The following is a 16980-nucleotide window of genomic DNA, read 5'->3' as shown; positions in this document are numbered from 1 at the left end:
CAGCAGTTTCAGAGGGGGAGCAGCTCAGGCTCGAAAGGTATAAGAAGTACCACCCTCCCACTTTCAGCGGTTTAGCTTCAGAGGATGCTCAAGGTTTTCTAGAGGAATGTCACTGTATCCTTCGTACTATGGGTATTGTGGATTCCAATGGGGTTTCTTTCACGGTATTCCAGTTTAGAGGAGCAGCCTACCAGTGGTGGTGGGCATATGAGTTGGATAGTCTGGCTGAGGCAGCTTCACTTACTTGGAATCAATTTTCAGATATGTTCTTAAGGGAGTATGTTCCTCAGAGTCTTAGAGATGCATGGCGCGCAGAGTTTGAGCAGCTGCGCCAGGGTTCTATGACCGTGTCAGAATATGCAGTCTGATTCAGTGATTTGGCTAGGCATGCACCAGCCTTAGTTGCCACTGTTCGAGAGCGGGTTCGCAGATTTATTGAGGGTCTTCACCCTAGTATCAGATACAGTATGGCCCGAGAGCTAGAGATAGACATCACATACCAACAGGTGGTGTCAATTGCTAGGAGATTTGAAGGTATGCGAACTCGGGAGAGGGAAAAGAGGGAAGCTAAAAGACCTAGAGATTCTGGCACATATAATAATTCTCGTGCCCCAGTTGCAGCCTGTCATGGTAGAGGTTATGTGAGACGTCCTATTCATTCAGCACTTCCAGCTTCCAGTGGTATTCCGACTACTCCCAGACCTCAGGTTCCATATTATGCACCACCAGTGTCTTCTGTACCTCCTGTACGGGGTGCTTTCAGCAGGCAATCTAGTCGATCAGGCCCGAGCTAGTCCCAATAGCCACGTCCTCTGAGGGATTGTTTTGAGTGTGGTGACACTCGTCATATTATAAGAGATTGCCCCAAATTTAGGAGGGGTGCACCTCCATAGATTTCTCAGGACCCACCTATTCCACGGGGTCCTCAGGCTTCTCAGGCCATGATTACTGCACCAGTTGCCACTCCACCTGCACAGCCAGCTAGAGGTGGAGGTCGGGCAGGTAGAGGTCACCCTAGAGGGGGAGGCCAGGCCAGATATTATGCCCTTCCTGCTAGGGCAGATGTCGTTGCATCCGATTCTCTTATCACATGTATTATTCCGGTCTGTCATAGAGATGTATCAGTCTTATTTGATCCAGGCTCCACTTACTCTTATGTGTCATCTTATTTTGCCCCGTATTTGGGCGTATCACGTGATTCCTTGAGTTTTTCTATTTATGTATCTACACTCGTAGGTGAATCTATTATTGTGGACCGTGTGTATCTGTCGTGTTTAATTGTTATCAGTGGTTTTGAGACCAGAGCTGATTTATTATTGCTCAGTATGGTGGATTTCGATATTATTTTGGGCATGGACTGGTTGTCGCCCTATCACGCTATTCTTGATTGTTATGCCAAGACAGTGACGTTGGCTATGCCAGGTCTACCGCGGCTAGAGTGGAGAGGTACCTCGGATCATGTTCCTAGCAGGGTTGTTTCATTTCTTAAAGCTCAACGAATGGTTGAGAAGGGGTGTGATGCGTATCTGGCCTATGTAAGAGATGTTAGTATTGATACTCCTACCGTGGAGTCAATTCCTATAGTCAGGGATTTTCCCGATGTATTTCCAGCGGATCTTCCGGGTATGCCACCCGACAGGGATATTAATTTTGGCATTGATTTGTTACCGGGCACTCAGCCCATTTCTATTCCACCATACCATATGGCCCCAATAGAGTTAAAAGAATTAAAAGAACAGTTACAGGAATTGCTTGATAAGGGTTTCATTCGGCCTAGGGTATCGCCTTGGGGTGCTCCTGTCTTATTTGTGAAGAAGAAGGATGGTTCTATGCGGATGTGTATTGATTACCGCCAGCTGAACAAGGTTACCGTGAAGAACAGGTATCTATTGCCACGTATTGATGACCTATTTGATCAGCTTCAGGGTGCCAGAGTATTCTCTAAGATCGACTTACGTTCAGGCTATCATCAATTGAAGATTCGGGAGCCAGATATCCCGAAGACTGCTTTCAGGACTCGGTATGGTCATTACGAGTTCCTTGTGATGTCTTTTGGGCTGACCAATGCCCTGGTAGCATTTATGCACTTAATGAATAGTGTATTTCAGCCCTATATTGATTCTTTCATCATTGTGTTTATTGACAACATTCTGGTGTGTTCCCGGAGTCGGGAAGATCATGAACAACACCTGAGGATTGTGCTTCAGATTTTGAGAGAAAAGAAGTTATATGCAAAATTCTCAAAGTGTGAATTCTGGCTTGATTCGGTGGGATTTTTGGGTCATATAGTTTCATGCGAGGGGATCAAGGTAGATCCGAAGAAGATTGAAGCAGTGCAAAATTGGTCCAGACCGTCCTCAGTTACGGAAATCCGGAGTTTTCTTGGTTTGGCAGGGTATTATCGCCGATTTGTAAAGGGTTTCTCTTCTATTGCTGCATCTATAACCAAATTAACCCAGAAGGGTGCTCCGTTCAGGTGGACCGAGAAATGTGAGGAGAGCTTTCAAAAGCTCAAGACAGCTTTGACTACAGCCCCAGTATTTGTATTACCTACAGGTACAGGGTCTTATACTGTGTATTGTGACGCGTCGCGTATTGGTCTCGGCGCAGTGTTGATGCAAGATGTTAGGGTGATTGCCTACGCGTCCAGACAGTTAAAGGTGCATGAGAATAATTATCATGTACATGACCTGGAGTTAGCAGCTATTGTTCATGCCTTAAAAATTTGGCGGCATTATTTGTACGGTGTCCATTATGAGGTCTACACCGATCACCGGAGTCTACAGCATCTGTTTAAACAGAAGGATCTTAATTTGCGGCAGCGGAGATGGTTGGAGTTGCTTAAGGATTATGATATCACCATTCTCTATCATCCTGGGAAGGCCAATGTAGTGGCCGATGCCTTGAGTCGTAAGGCAGAGAGTTTGGGCAGCTTAGCATATTTACCAGTAACATAGAGGCCTTTAGCCTTGGATGTTCAGGCCTTAGCTAACCAGTTTGTCAGGTTGGATGTTTCCGAGCCGAGCCGAGTTTTGGCTTGTGTGGTTTCTCAGTCTTCTCTTTATGATTGTATCAGGGAGCGCCAGTATAATGACCCCCATTTGCTTGTCCTTAAGGATACAGTTCAGCACGGTGATGCAAGGAAGTCACTATTGGAGATGACGATGTACTACGGATGCAAGGCGGGCTATGTGTACCCAATGTAGATGGCTTGCGTGAGTTGATTCTCTAGGAGGCTCACAGTTCGCGGTACTTCATTCATCCGCGTGCTGCAAAGATGTATCAGGACTTGAGACAGCACTATTGGTGGAGGCGGATGAAGAAATACATAGTGGGGTATGTATCTCGGTGTCTAAATTTTCAACAGGTGAAATATGAGCATCAATGACCGAGTGGATTACTTCAGAAGTTAGAGATTCCAGAATGAAAATTGGAGCGGATCACTATGGATTTTGTTGTTGGGATCCCACGGACTTAGCGGAAGTTTGATGCAGTTTGGGTGATTGTGGATAGGCTGACCAAATCAGCTCATTTCATTCCTGTGATTATACTACTTACTCTTCAGAGCAGCTGGCTCAGGTATATATCCGCGAGATTATCAGATTTCACGGTGTATCGGTATCTATCATCTATGACCGGGGTACACAGTTTACCTCATGGTTTTGGAGGGTAGTACAGCGTGAGTTGGGTACTCGGGTAGAGTTGAGTATAGCATTTCACCCTCAGACGGACGGGCAGTCCGAATGCACTATTCAGATACTGGAGGATGTGCTTCGTGCGTGTGTGATAGATTTTGGGGGTACTTGGGATCAGTTCTTACTACTTGCGGAGTTTGCTTACAACAACAGTTACCAGTCAAGCATTCAGATGGCTCCGTGTGAGGCCTTGTATGGTAGGCGGTGCCGATCTCCAATGGGTTGGTTCGAACCGGGCGAGGCTAGACTATTGGGTATAGACTTGGCTCAGGATGCCTTGGAAAAGATTAAGTTGATTCAGGATCGACTTCGTACAGCCCAATCTAGACAGAAGAGTTATGCAGATCGGAAGGTTCGTGATGTTGCATTCATGGTTGGTGAGCGGGTGTTGATCTGGGTTTCGCCTATGAAGGGTGTGATGAGGTTCGGGAAGAAGGGAAAGTTGAGCCATAGGTATATTGGGCCTTTTGAGATTCTTGAGAGAGTTGGAGAGATGGCTTACAAACTTGCACTACCACCTAGTCTCTCTGTGGTTCATCCGGTATTCCATGTTTTCATGCTTCAGAAATATCACGGCGATTCGTCTCATGTGTTAGACTTCAGTTCGGTTCAGTTGGACAAGGATCTATCTTATGTTGAGGAACCAGTGGTTATTTTGGATAGGCAGGTTTGAAAGCTAAGGTCAAAGAACATTGCTTCCGTGAAGGTTCAGTGGAGGGGTCATCCGGTCGAAGAGGCGACTTGGGAGATCGAGAATGATATGCGCAACTATTATCCACACTTATTCACCAGCTCAGGTATTTCTTCTAACTCCGTTCGAGGACGAACGTTTATTTTAGAGGTGGAGAATGTGATGACCTAAAATATCATCTTTAAATTTAATAATTAATTATGTGTTCTAAGACCTCAAAAAGCACTATTTATCATTACTCGACTTGCGTGCGTAGTCCGTAAAAAAATTCCGGAAAGTTTTTATGCGAAAAATAAATTAAAATGTGAATTAGAGCTTTAAAACTCAATTGAGTTGACCTTGGTCAACATTTTTAGCAAACGGACTCGGATCAGTGTTTTGACAATTTCGGTAGGTCTGTATCGTGATTTGGGACTTGGGCGTATGCCTGAAATTTAATTCCGAGGTCCCTAGCCCGATATATGAAATTTTGAAGAAAAATTATAAGTTTTAATTCAAACAGTGACCGAATGTCGAATTATGTGCAAACGACTCCGGAATAGAATTTTGATGATTCCAACAGCTCCGTATGGTGATTTTGGACTTAGGAGCGTGATCAAAATTTTATTTGGAAGTCCGTAGTGGAATTAGGCTTGAAATGCCGAAAGTTGAATTTTTGGAAAGTTTGACCGAGGGGTTGACTTTTTAATATCAGGGTCGAAATCTGATTCTGAAAATTTGAGTACCTCCGTTATATCATTTATGACTTGTGTGCAAAATTCGAGGTAAATCGGACGTGATTTGATAGGTTCCGAAGTCATTTGTAGAAATTAGAAATTTCAAAGTTCATTAGGCTTGAATCTATGTGTGAATCGTGTTTTAGTGTTGTTGGATGTGATTTGAAGGCTCGACGAATTTCGTATGATGTTTTAGGACTTGTTGGTACATTTGGTTGAGGTCCCGGGGGCCTCGGGTGAGTTTCGGATGGTTAACGGATCAAATTCGGACTTAGAAGAAATAGCTGAAATTTCTGCCCTCTGTTGCATTCGCACATGCGGAAATTCTATCGCAGGTGCGAGCTCGCAGAAGCGAGCCTGGAAAGCGCAGATGCGATGGACTATGGGGCAATGGTCACAGGTGCGAGGGAAATTTCGCACCTGCATAAGCGCAGATGCGGAGGGACACGCGCAGAAGCGGCCTGTGCAAGAGCGCAAACAGGCGCACAAATGCGGTCAAAGGCGCAGATGCGGGACTTTTTTCCGCACATGCGGTTGGCGCAGAAGCGGCCAAGTTACCGCAGATGTTAAAGCACTGACCAGATTACAAAAACAGAGGGATTCCGATATTTTTGTCATTTGGACATTTTCAACACGGTTTTGGGCGCTTTTTCAGAGAGAATTCATGGGGAAACTAGAGGTAAGTCACATGTGATCATTGTTAGTCAATTATATTGGATTATCATTGAATATTTCGAATAGATTACATGTTTTTGAGGTGAAATAAGAGGATTTGGGCCTAGTGATTTCAAAATAAGAATTTGAGATTTGGAGGTCAAGTTGATGTCGGATTTTTGTAAAAATGGTATGGTTGGACTCGTAGTTGAATAGGCGTTCATATTTTGTAACTTTCGCCGGATTCCGAGGCGTGGGCCCCTCGGGCCATTTTTGAGTTAATTTCAGATTTTATTGAAAAATATAGTATTTTCATATGAAATTGATTCTATAATTTTTGTTGACTGTATCGAATTAATTATGACTAGATACGAGTCGATCGAAATTGAAAAATCGAGAAAAACGCTGTGATGACCCAAAATATCATCTTTAAATTTAATAAGTAATTATGTGTTCTAAGACATCGAAAAGTACCATTTATCATTCTTCGACTTGCATGCGCAGTCCGTACAATTTTCCAGAAAGTTGTTATGTGAAAAATGGATTAAAATGTGAAATAGAGCTTTAAAACGCAACTAAGTTGACTTTGGTCAACATTTTGAGCAAACGGACCCGGATCAGTGTTTTGACAATTTCGGTAGGTCCGTATCATGATTTGGGACTTGGGCGTATGCCCGGAATCTAATTCCGAGGTCCCTAGCCCGAGATATTGAATTTTGATAAAAAATAAAAGCTTGAAAGTTTAATGATTTCTAAGAAATTACTGATGTTGGATTTATGGACCTCGGGTCCGTATTTTGGTTCCGGAGCCCGGTATAGGTCCACTATAATATTTATGACTTGTCTGCCGAATTTGGTGAGAATCGGAGTTGATTTGATGTGATTCGAACGTCCGGTTGTAAAAATATAAGTTTTAAAGTTTTCTTGAAAACTTCCTTTGATTTGGTGTCCGATTCGTAATTCTAGGTATTATTTTGGCGATTCGATCACGCGAGCAAGTTCGTATGATATTTTAGGACTTGTGTGCATGTTTGGTTTGGATCCCCGAGGGCTCGGGTGAGTTTCGGATAGGCTACGGGATGTTTTGGATTTTGAAAATCTGGTATTTTGCTGCAGCAGGTGTTCTGGCATGTCCTTCTTCGCATTCGCGAAGGTACTCTCGCGAACGCGAAGAGTAAACTGGGAAGCTGAAGTTTCTTCTTCGCGAACGTGAAGGCTTGGTTACGAACGCGAAGGGATGGGGGCATTACCCTTCGCGAACGCGACTAGCTCCTCGCGAACGCGTAGTGTTAGGCACATCTGGGGGAAGGTTGATCATTCCTTCATCGCGAACGGGAGCAATGCCTCGCGAACGCGAAGGCCGGGGGGGAGCCTTCGCGAACGTGAAGGAGGACTCGCAAACGTGAAAGCCACGGGCTGCTACTCATCGCGAACGCAACAAGCCCTTCGCGAACGCGAAGAAGGCCTGACCCCTGTGACTTAAAGCAGAACCAAAACGGGATTTTACCCATTTTTCACAAACCCTCAATTATAACTCGGCTTAGAGGCAATTTCAAAGGAGTTTTTCACGATTTCGATATGGGTAAGTGTTCTTTATCATATAGTGATTGTATTTCATAAATCTAAGCCTATATTCATCATTTATTTCGAATTTAGATGGAAGAAATTGGATTTTTTGTAAAACTTTCCAAAAAACAAAAAATTAAGATTTGAAGGTCCATTTGATATCGGAATTGGACAAATTTTTTATGGTTGAACTCGTATCGGAACGGGTGTTCGAATTTCGTAAGTTTTTTGGAGATTTGGGACGTGGGTCCCACTACCGAATATTTTAATGAATTTTTGATTTTATCCGGAAAATATGTAAATTCATATGGAATTAATTCCTATGATTAGTATTGAATATATTGAATTATTTGTGTATAGATTTGAAGCTTTCGAAGGCAAATTTAAAAGGAAAAGTTGTGGTTGAGTAATTGATTGGAATTTGCAAAGCGAGGTAAGTGTCGGAGTTAACCTTGACTTGAGGGAATAGAACCCTTAAATTATTTGTTATGTGAATTGGATGTGAACGATGTATAGGCAAGATTATGAGTGTCTATACGTCGTCGAATTAATTGTTTGCCTGCTTACTTGAAAAATCATAAATTATTTTTAATCATAAATTAATTATTATAATAATTGTTTCTCTCTTATTCTTTGTCAAATATAAATTCTTGAATTCTTGCATTAATTGTTACATGCTATTTGAATTATGTGTTTCAATTGTTATTTGACATTTAGCATATTAAATATTTAACTGCCTATTTTCTCCCTGATTTCTATAATAATTTGCTATTAGTCATTGTTTGCTTCATAATTAAATCATAATTGTTGTATACTTGTTATTTTTATAATTTTATATTAATTGTTGCATTTATTGGGGAAATTTCTTCTATAAGAATTTATTGGAATGGATATATTGGAGGACCGGGTTGCACGCCGCAACAGACTTATTAAAAGTTAATATTGGAGGATCGGGTTGCACGTCGCAATAGACTTATAAAAAAAAAGTTAATATTAGAGAATCAGGTTGCACGCCGCAACAGACTTATTAAAAGTCAATATTGGGGGATCGGATTGCACGCCGCAATAGACTTATTGAAAAGTCAATATTGGGGGATCGGATTGCACGCCACAACAGACTTATTTAAAAGTCTATATATATACTTGATTGAAATAAATATATGACAGACTTGATTAAAATAAATATATTGGAGGAGCGGGTTGCACGCCGCAACAGAACCGAATGTGAATATATTGTGAGAGCGGGTTGCACGCTGTAACAGAATTGAATGTGAATATATTGTGAGAGAGGGTTGCACGCTGTAACAGAATTGATGGAAATAATAATTGGTTATGACTGTTGAGTTGGCTTCAATTATTATAAATGAGTTACCTGATTTATTTCTATTATTTGTTGTTGTTATTAATATTGCATACAGGTTAATGTAAGTGATCCGCCTTAGCCTCGTCACTACTTCGTCGAGGTTAGGCTCTGCACTTACCAGTACATGGGGTCGGTTGTACTGATATTACACTATGCACTTCTTGTGCAGATTTTGGAGTTGGTCCCAGCGGCGTACCATAGACTTGCTCGGATTTCAGCTACCAGATGAGACTTGAGGTATAACTGCATGGCGTCCGCAGTTCTAAGTCCTCGTCTATTTTACTTTAGCTGTGTGTTTATTTTCAGACAGCTTTATTTATTCAGACCTTTATTTGTATTTATTCTAGAAGCTCGTGCACTTGTGACACCAATTCTAGAATGGTATTTAGACACCGTTATTTTTTATGGATTATTTCACTATATTTCAAAATTTGCTTCCGCTTTTGTTTCCTTGATTGTTAATTATTTAAAGATTGTTTAAAAATTGGTTAATATTATTCTAACATTCGCTTGCCTAGCAAGTGAAATGTTAAGCGCCATCATAGTCCGAAGGTGGGAATTTCGGGTCATGACAGTCGGTATCAGAGCGCTAGGTTACATAGGTCTCACGAGTCACGAGCAAGCTTAGTAGAGTCTGAAGGATCGGTACTGAGACGTCTGTACTTATCTCTCAGAGGCTATGAAGTTTAGGAACAATATCACTTCTTTCTTATTCTGTCGTGCGATTTTATTCTATCATCGATGATTGAACCATTCTACTCTTATTCTCTCGCAAATGGTGAGAACACGTAATACCTCTACTGATGGACATGGACCAGAACCCCCGGTGGCAACTATGGCCAGGGGTAGAGGTTGAGGCCGAGGTCATGCTAGAGGCCGAGGTAGAGCTCAGTCCAGAGCTGGAGCAGTTGCACCTGTTGTAGAACCTCAGGTAGACCTTCAGGAGGAGGTCCCAGTTCAAAATGTACCAGTTGGACCAGTTCAGGTCCCGGAGAGATTCATAGCCACTCCAGTGCTTCAGGATGCTCTAGTCCGATTGGTGAGTCTTATGTAGGGCGTGGCCTAGAATGGTATATTTCCAGTGGCACCAGCCGTTTCACATGCTGGGGGAGGAGCACAAACTCCCACTACTCCAGCTCCGGAGCAGATGGCTCCCCAGAATCATGCTCCAGCAGCCCCGCCAGTTGGGATAGTTCAGCCAGTTGTTGCGGTACAGATCGATGATAGGCCTGCCATGTCTTTTGAGGCCTTATTGAGACTGGATAAGTTCACCAAGCTCTTTCCAGTTCACTTCAGTGGTACACCTTCTAAGGACCCACAGAATTATCTTGAATGCTGCCATGAGGTGCTGCGGAACATGGGTATAATTGAGACCAATGGAGTTGATTTTGTTGTATTCCAGATGACGGGTTCCGCCAAGAGGTGGTGGAGAGATTACACATTGACCCGACCAGTCGGATCACCTGCACTTACCTGGGAGCAGTTCTCTCAGCTATTTCTGGAGAAGTTCCTCCCTATCATACTGAGAGAGGAATTCCGCAAGCAATTTGAGCGTCTACAGCAGGGCAGTATGACTGTTACTCAGTATGAGTCCCGTTTTGTGGATTTGGCCCATCATGCTCTCCTTTTACTACCTACGGAGGGAGAGAGAGTGAGGAGGTTTATTAAGGGACTCACTCACCCTATCAGACTTCATATTGCCAAGGAAACCGGAAGTGAGATTTCTTTTCAGGCGGCTACTAATGTCGCTAGGAGGATCGAGATGGTTCTTGCACATGAGAGAGGGCAGAGGTCTGATAAGAGGCCTCATCAGTTCGGTGGTTTCAGTGGTGCCTCATCTGGAGGCAGGGGTAATTTTGGTAGGGTCATCCTCCCAGCATTCAGCACTTCATGCATCTCCCGGTGCTTCAGGGAGTCACAGTCCTATTATGCCTTACTCTGGGCAGCCAGTATTCAGTGCACATTCAGTTCCTATCAGTGCACCACCACTCCAGAGTTACTACAATGGTTATCCGGCACATTTGGGTCAACTTCAGCTTCAGCAGCCACAGCATCAGGATGGGTGTTATGAGTGTGGGAACAATGGTCACATCAGGAGGTATTTCCCTAGATTGGCGAGTAACAGATCTCGGCAGGATTCTCATGCCATCATACCGGCACCGGTTGCTTCATCGCTTGCTCAGCCAGCTAGAGGTAGGGGTCGGGCAGCTAGAGGTGGAGGTCAGGCCATTAGAGGTGGAGGTCAGGCCATTAGAGGTGGAGGTCAGACCGTTAGAGGTGGAGGCCAGCCAGTTAGAGGCCATCCCAGAGATGCAGTTCAGAGTGATGGGGCCCAGCCCCGATTTTATGCTTTTCCAGCTAGACCTGAGACCGAGTCATTTGATGTTGTGATCACAGGTATTATTCCAATTTGCCATAGAGATGCTTCAGTTCTATTTGATCAAGAATCTACTTATTCCTATGTGTTCTCCTATTTTGCTTCATATTTGGTTGTGCCTTGTGATTCTATGAGTGCTTCTGTGTGTGTATCTACACCGGTGGGAGACTCTGTTGTAGTAGATCATGTCTATTATTCGTGTGTGGTTACTATTGGTAATCTTGAGACTAGTGTGGATCTTCTACTTCTTGATATGGTAGATTTTGATGTCATCTTGGGTATGGATTGGTTGTCTCCTTATCATGCTATATTGGACTGTCATGCCAAGACAGTGACCCTAGCTATGCTGGGGTTACCTCGGTTAGAGTGGAAAGGAACTCCTGGCCATTCTTCCAGTAGGGTTATTTCTTATATGAAAGCTCGGCGTATGGTAGAGAAAGGGTGTCTAGCCTATTTAGCGTATATTCGTGATCCCAGTACGGATGTCCCTTCTATGGACTCAGTACCAGCTGTTCGTGAATTTTCAGAAGTATTTCCTGCAGATCTGTCGGGGATGCCACCCGACAGAGATATTGATTTCTGTATTGATTTGGCTCCGGGCACTCAGCCCATTTCTATTCCACCATACCGTATGGCCCCGCCAGAGTTGAAAGAATTGAAAGAGCAGTTACAAGACTTGCTTGATCAGGGATTCATTAGACCTAGTGTCTCGCCCTGGGGTGCACCAGTATTATTTGTAAAGAAGAAAGATGGCTCTATGCGGATGTGTATAGACTATCGGCAGTTGAACAAGGCCACTATCAAAAACAAATATCCGCTGCCAAGAATTGATGACTTATTTGATCAGCTTCAGGGTGCCAAGGTATTTTCGAAGATTGATTTGAGATCTGGTTACCATCAGTTGAAGATTAGGGCATCTGATGTCCCTAAGACAGCTTTTCGGACTCGGTATGGGCATTATGAATTCCTAGTGATGTCATTTGGGTTGACAAATGCTCCAACAACATTTATGGATTTGATGAATCGGGTGTTCAAGCCTTATTTGTATTCTTTTGTGGTTGTATTCATTGATGATATCTTGATTTACTCCAGCAGTCGAGAGGAGCATGAGCAGCATCTTCGAAGTGTGCTTCACACCTTGAAGAATAATCAGTTATATGCCAAATTTTCAAAATGTGAGTTTTGGTTAGACTCAGTTGCCTTTTGGGGACATGTTGTATCGGCAGAAGGCATAAAGGTGGATCCTAAGAAGATTGAGGTTGTTCAAAATTGGCCTAGACCTACTTCGGTTACAGAGATCCGGAGTTTCCTGGGTTTGGCAGGTTATTATCGTCGGTTCGTGGAAGGGTTTTCATCTATAGCAAGCATATTGACCAGACTAACCCAGAAGGGTGTTCCATTCCGATAGTCAGATGAGTGTGAGTTGAGCTTCTAGAAGCTCAAGACCACTTTGACTACGGCGCCAGTGTTGGTATTACCCACAGGTTCAGGATCGTATACGGTATATTGTGACGCATCTCACATTGGGCTTGGTGCAGTATTAATGCAAGATGGCAAGGTAATTGCATATGCGTCGCTGCAGTTGAAAGTTCACGAGAAGAATTATCCTGTTCATAACTTAGAATTGGCATCCATTGTTCATGTGCTGAAAATTTGGAGGCATTACCTCTACGGTGTCTCGTGTGAGGTGTTTACTGATCATCGTAGCCTCCAGTATCTGTTCAAATAAAAGGATCTTAATTTGAGGCAAATAAGATGGATGGAGTTGTTGAAAAACTATGATATCACCATTTTGTATCACCCCGGAAAGGCCAATGTGGTGGCCGATGCCTTGAGTAGAAAGGCTGTGAGTATGGGCAGTCTTGCGTATATTCCGGTTGGTGAGAGTCCATTAGCTGCAGATGTTCAGACTTTGGCTAATCAGTTTGTGAGGTTAGATATTTCAGAACCCAGTCGGGTTCTAGCTTTCACAGTCGCTCGGTCTTCTTTATATGAGTGCATCAGAGAGAGGCAGTATGATGATCCTCACTTACTTGTTCTGAAGGACACGGTGTGGCACGGTGATGCCAAACAGGTTGCTATGGGGGAAGATGGGGTTCTGCGAATGTAGGGTCGTATTTGTGTGCCTAATATGGATGGGCTTCGTGAATTAATTCTTGAAGAAGCACACAGTTCCAGGTATTCTATTCATCCAGGTACCGCCAAAATGTATCAAGATTTGCGGCAACATTATTGGTGGAGGAGAATGAAAAAGGATATAGTTGCACATGTAGCTCGATGTCTGAATTGTCAGCAAGTTAAGTACGAGCATCAGAGACCTGGTGGTTTGCTTCAGAAGTTAGAAATTCCTGAGTGGAAGTGGGAGCATATCACTATGGATTTTGTTGTTGGGCTCCCACGGACTCAGAGAAAATTTGACGCAGTTTGGATCATTGTGGACAGGTTGACCAAGTCATCCTATTTCATTCCAGTGGTAGTTACCTATTCTTCAGAGAGGTTAGCTGACATTTACATTCGTGAGATTGTCCGCCTTCACGGTGTGCCCGTGTCTATTATTTCAGATCGAGGTACACAGTTTACCTCACATTTCTGGAGGGCTGTACAGCGTGAGTTAGGCACGCGTATGGAGTTGAGTACAACATTTCATCCACAGACAGACGGACAATCAGAGCGCACTATTCAGATACTGGAAGATATTCTTCGCGCTTGTGTTATAGACTTTGGAGGTTCTTGGGATCATTTCTTACCACTTGCGGAGTTTGCTTATAATAGTAGCTACCAGTCGAGCATTCAGATGGCTCCATATGAGGCATTATACGGAAGGCGATGTTGATCGCCAGTTGGTTGGTTTGAACCGGGAGAGGCTCGGTTGTTGGGTATCGATTTGGTACAAGATGCCTTGGATAAGGTCAAGATTATTCAGGATCGACGTCGCACAGCTCAGTCTAGGCAAAAGAGTTATGCCGACCGTAAAGTTCATGATATTGCATTCATGGTTGGAGAACGAATATTGCTCCGGGTTTCACCTATGAAAGGTGTAATGAGGTTCGGAAAGAAGGGCAAGTTGAGCCCTAGGTATATCGGACCCTTTAAAATTCTTGAAAGGGTGGGTGAAGTAGCATCAAGCTTGCATTACCACCTAGTTTATCAGCGGTTCATCCGGTGTTCCATGTGTCTATGCTCCGGAAATATCATGGTGATCCGTCCCATGTGTTAGATTTCAGCTCAGTCCAATTAGACAAAGATTTGACTTACGAGGAGGAGCCGGTGGCTATTCTAGCCCGGCAGGTCTGACAGTTGAGGTCAAAGAGTTATCCTTCAGTTCGGGTGCAATGGAGAGGTCAGCCGGTAGAGGCATCTACCTGAGAGTCTGAGTCGGATATGCGGAGTAAATATCCACACTTATTCACCAGCTCAGGTACTCCTTTTTTTTTCTAACTCCGTTCGAGGACGAACGGTTGTTTTAGAGGTGGAGAATGTGATGACCCAAAATGTCATCTTTAAATTTAATAAGTAATTATGTATTCTAAGACCTCAAAAAGCACCATTTATCATTCCTCGACTTGCGTGCGCAGTACGTACAATTTTTCGAAAAGTTTTTATGTGAAAAATGGATTAAAATGTGAAATAGAGCTTTAAAAAACATTTTGAGCAAACGGACCCGGATCAGTGTTTTGACAATTCTGGTAAGTCTGTATCGTAATTTGGTACTTGGACGTATGCCCGGAATCGAATTCCGAGGTCCCTAGCCCGAGATATGGAATTTTGATGAAAAATTAAAAGCTTGAAAGCTTAATGATTTCTAAGAAATTACTGATGTTGGATTTATTGACCTCGGGTCCGTATTTTAGTTTCGGAGCCTGGTATAGGTCCACTATAATATTTATGACTTGTCTGCCAAATTTGGTGAGAATCGGAGTTGATTTGACGTGATTCGGACGTCTGGTTGTAAAAATATAAGTTTTAAAGTTTTCTTGAAAACTTCCTTTGATTTGGTGTCCGATTCGTAGTTCTATGTGTTATTTTGGCGATTTGATCGCGCGAGCAAGTTCGTATGATATTTTAGGACTTGTGTGTATGTTTGGTTTGGATCCTCGAGGGCTCGGGTGAGTTTCGGATAGGCTACGGGATCTTTTGGACTTTGAAAATCTGGTATTTTGCTGCAGCAGGTGTTCTGGCATGTCCTTCTTCGCGTTCGCGAAGGTACTCTGGCGAACGCGAAGAGTAAATTGGGCAGCTGAAGTTTTCTTCTTTGCGAACGCGAAGGCTTGGTCGTGAATGCGAAGCGATGGGGGCATTACCCTTCGCGAACGCGACCAGTTCCTCGCCAACGCGTAGTGTTAGGCACACCTGGGGGAAGGTTGATCATTCCTTCATCGCGAACGCGATCAATGCCTCGTGAACGCGAAGGCCGGGGGGGAGCCTTCGCGAACGCAAAGGAGGACTCACGAACGCGAAAGCCATGGGCTGCTACTCATCGCGAACTCGACAGGCCCTTCGCGAACGCGAAGAAAGCCTGACCCCTGTGACTTAAAACATAACCAAAACAGGATTTTTCCCATTTTCACAAACCTTCAATTATAACTCGGCTTAGGGGTGATTTCAAAGGAGTTTTTCACGATTTAGAAATGGGTAAGTGTTCTTTATCATATAGTGATTATATTTCATATATCTAAGCCTATATTCATCATTTGTTTCGGATTTAGATGGAAAAAATTGGAATTTTTGTAAAACTTTCCAAAAAACAAAAAATTAAGATTTGAAGGTCCATTTGATATCGGAATTGGACAAATTTTGTATGGTTGAACTCGTATCGGAACGGGTGTTCGGATTTCGCGAGTTTTTCTGGGATTTGAGAAGTGGCTTCCACTGCCGAATATTTTAATAAATTTTGGATTTTATCCGGAAAATGTGTAAATTCATATGGAATTAATTCATATGATTAGTATTGAATATATTGAATTGTTTGTGAATAGATTTGAAACTTTCGGAGGCAAATTTAAAAGGAAAAGCTATGGTTGAGTAATTGATTGGAATTTGCAAAGCGAGATAAGTGTCGGGGTTAACCTTGACTTGAGGGATTAGAACCCTTAAATTATTTGTTATGTGAATTGCATGTGAACGACATATAGGCGAGGTGATGAGTGTCTATACGTCGTCGAATTAATTATTTGCCTGCTTACTTGAAAAATCATAAATTATTTTTAATCATAAATTAATTATTATAATAATTATTTCTCTCTTATTCTTTGTCAAATATAAATTCTTGAATTCTTGCATTAATTGTTACATGTTATTTGAATTATGTGTTTCGGTTGTTATTTGACATTTAGCATATAAAATATTAAACTGCCTATTTTCTCCTTGATTTTTATAATAATTTGCTATTTGTCATTGTTTGCTTCATAATTAAATCATAATTGTTGTATATTTGTTATTTTTATAATTTTATATTAATTATTACATTTATTGGGGAAATTTCTTCTATAAGAATTTATTGAAATGGATATATTGGAGGACCGGGTTGCACGCCACAACAGACTTATTAAAAGTTAATATTGGAGGATCGGGTTGCACGCCGCAATAGACTTATAAAAAAAAAAGTTAATATTGGAGGTTCGGGTTGCACGCCGCAATAGACTTATAAAAAAAGTTAATATTGGAGGATCGGGTTGCACGCCGCAACATGCTTATTAAAAGTCAATATTGGGTAATCGGATTGCACGTCACAATAGATTTATTGAAAAGTCAATATTGGAGGATCGGATTGCACGCCACAACAGACTTATTTAAAAGTCTATATATATACTTGATTGAAATAAATATATGACAGACTTGATTAAAATTAATATATTGGAGGAGCGGGTGGCACGCCGCAACAGAACCGAATGTGAATATATTGTGAGAGCGGGTTGCAC

The sequence above is a fragment of the Nicotiana tabacum genome, chromosome 14, assembly GCF_000715075.1.
Source record: "Nicotiana tabacum cultivar K326 chromosome 14, ASM71507v2, whole genome shotgun sequence".
NCBI classification, from domain to species: domain Eukaryota; kingdom Viridiplantae; phylum Streptophyta; class Magnoliopsida; order Solanales; family Solanaceae; genus Nicotiana; species Nicotiana tabacum.
Note: the sequence above shows the minus strand (reverse complement) of the source record.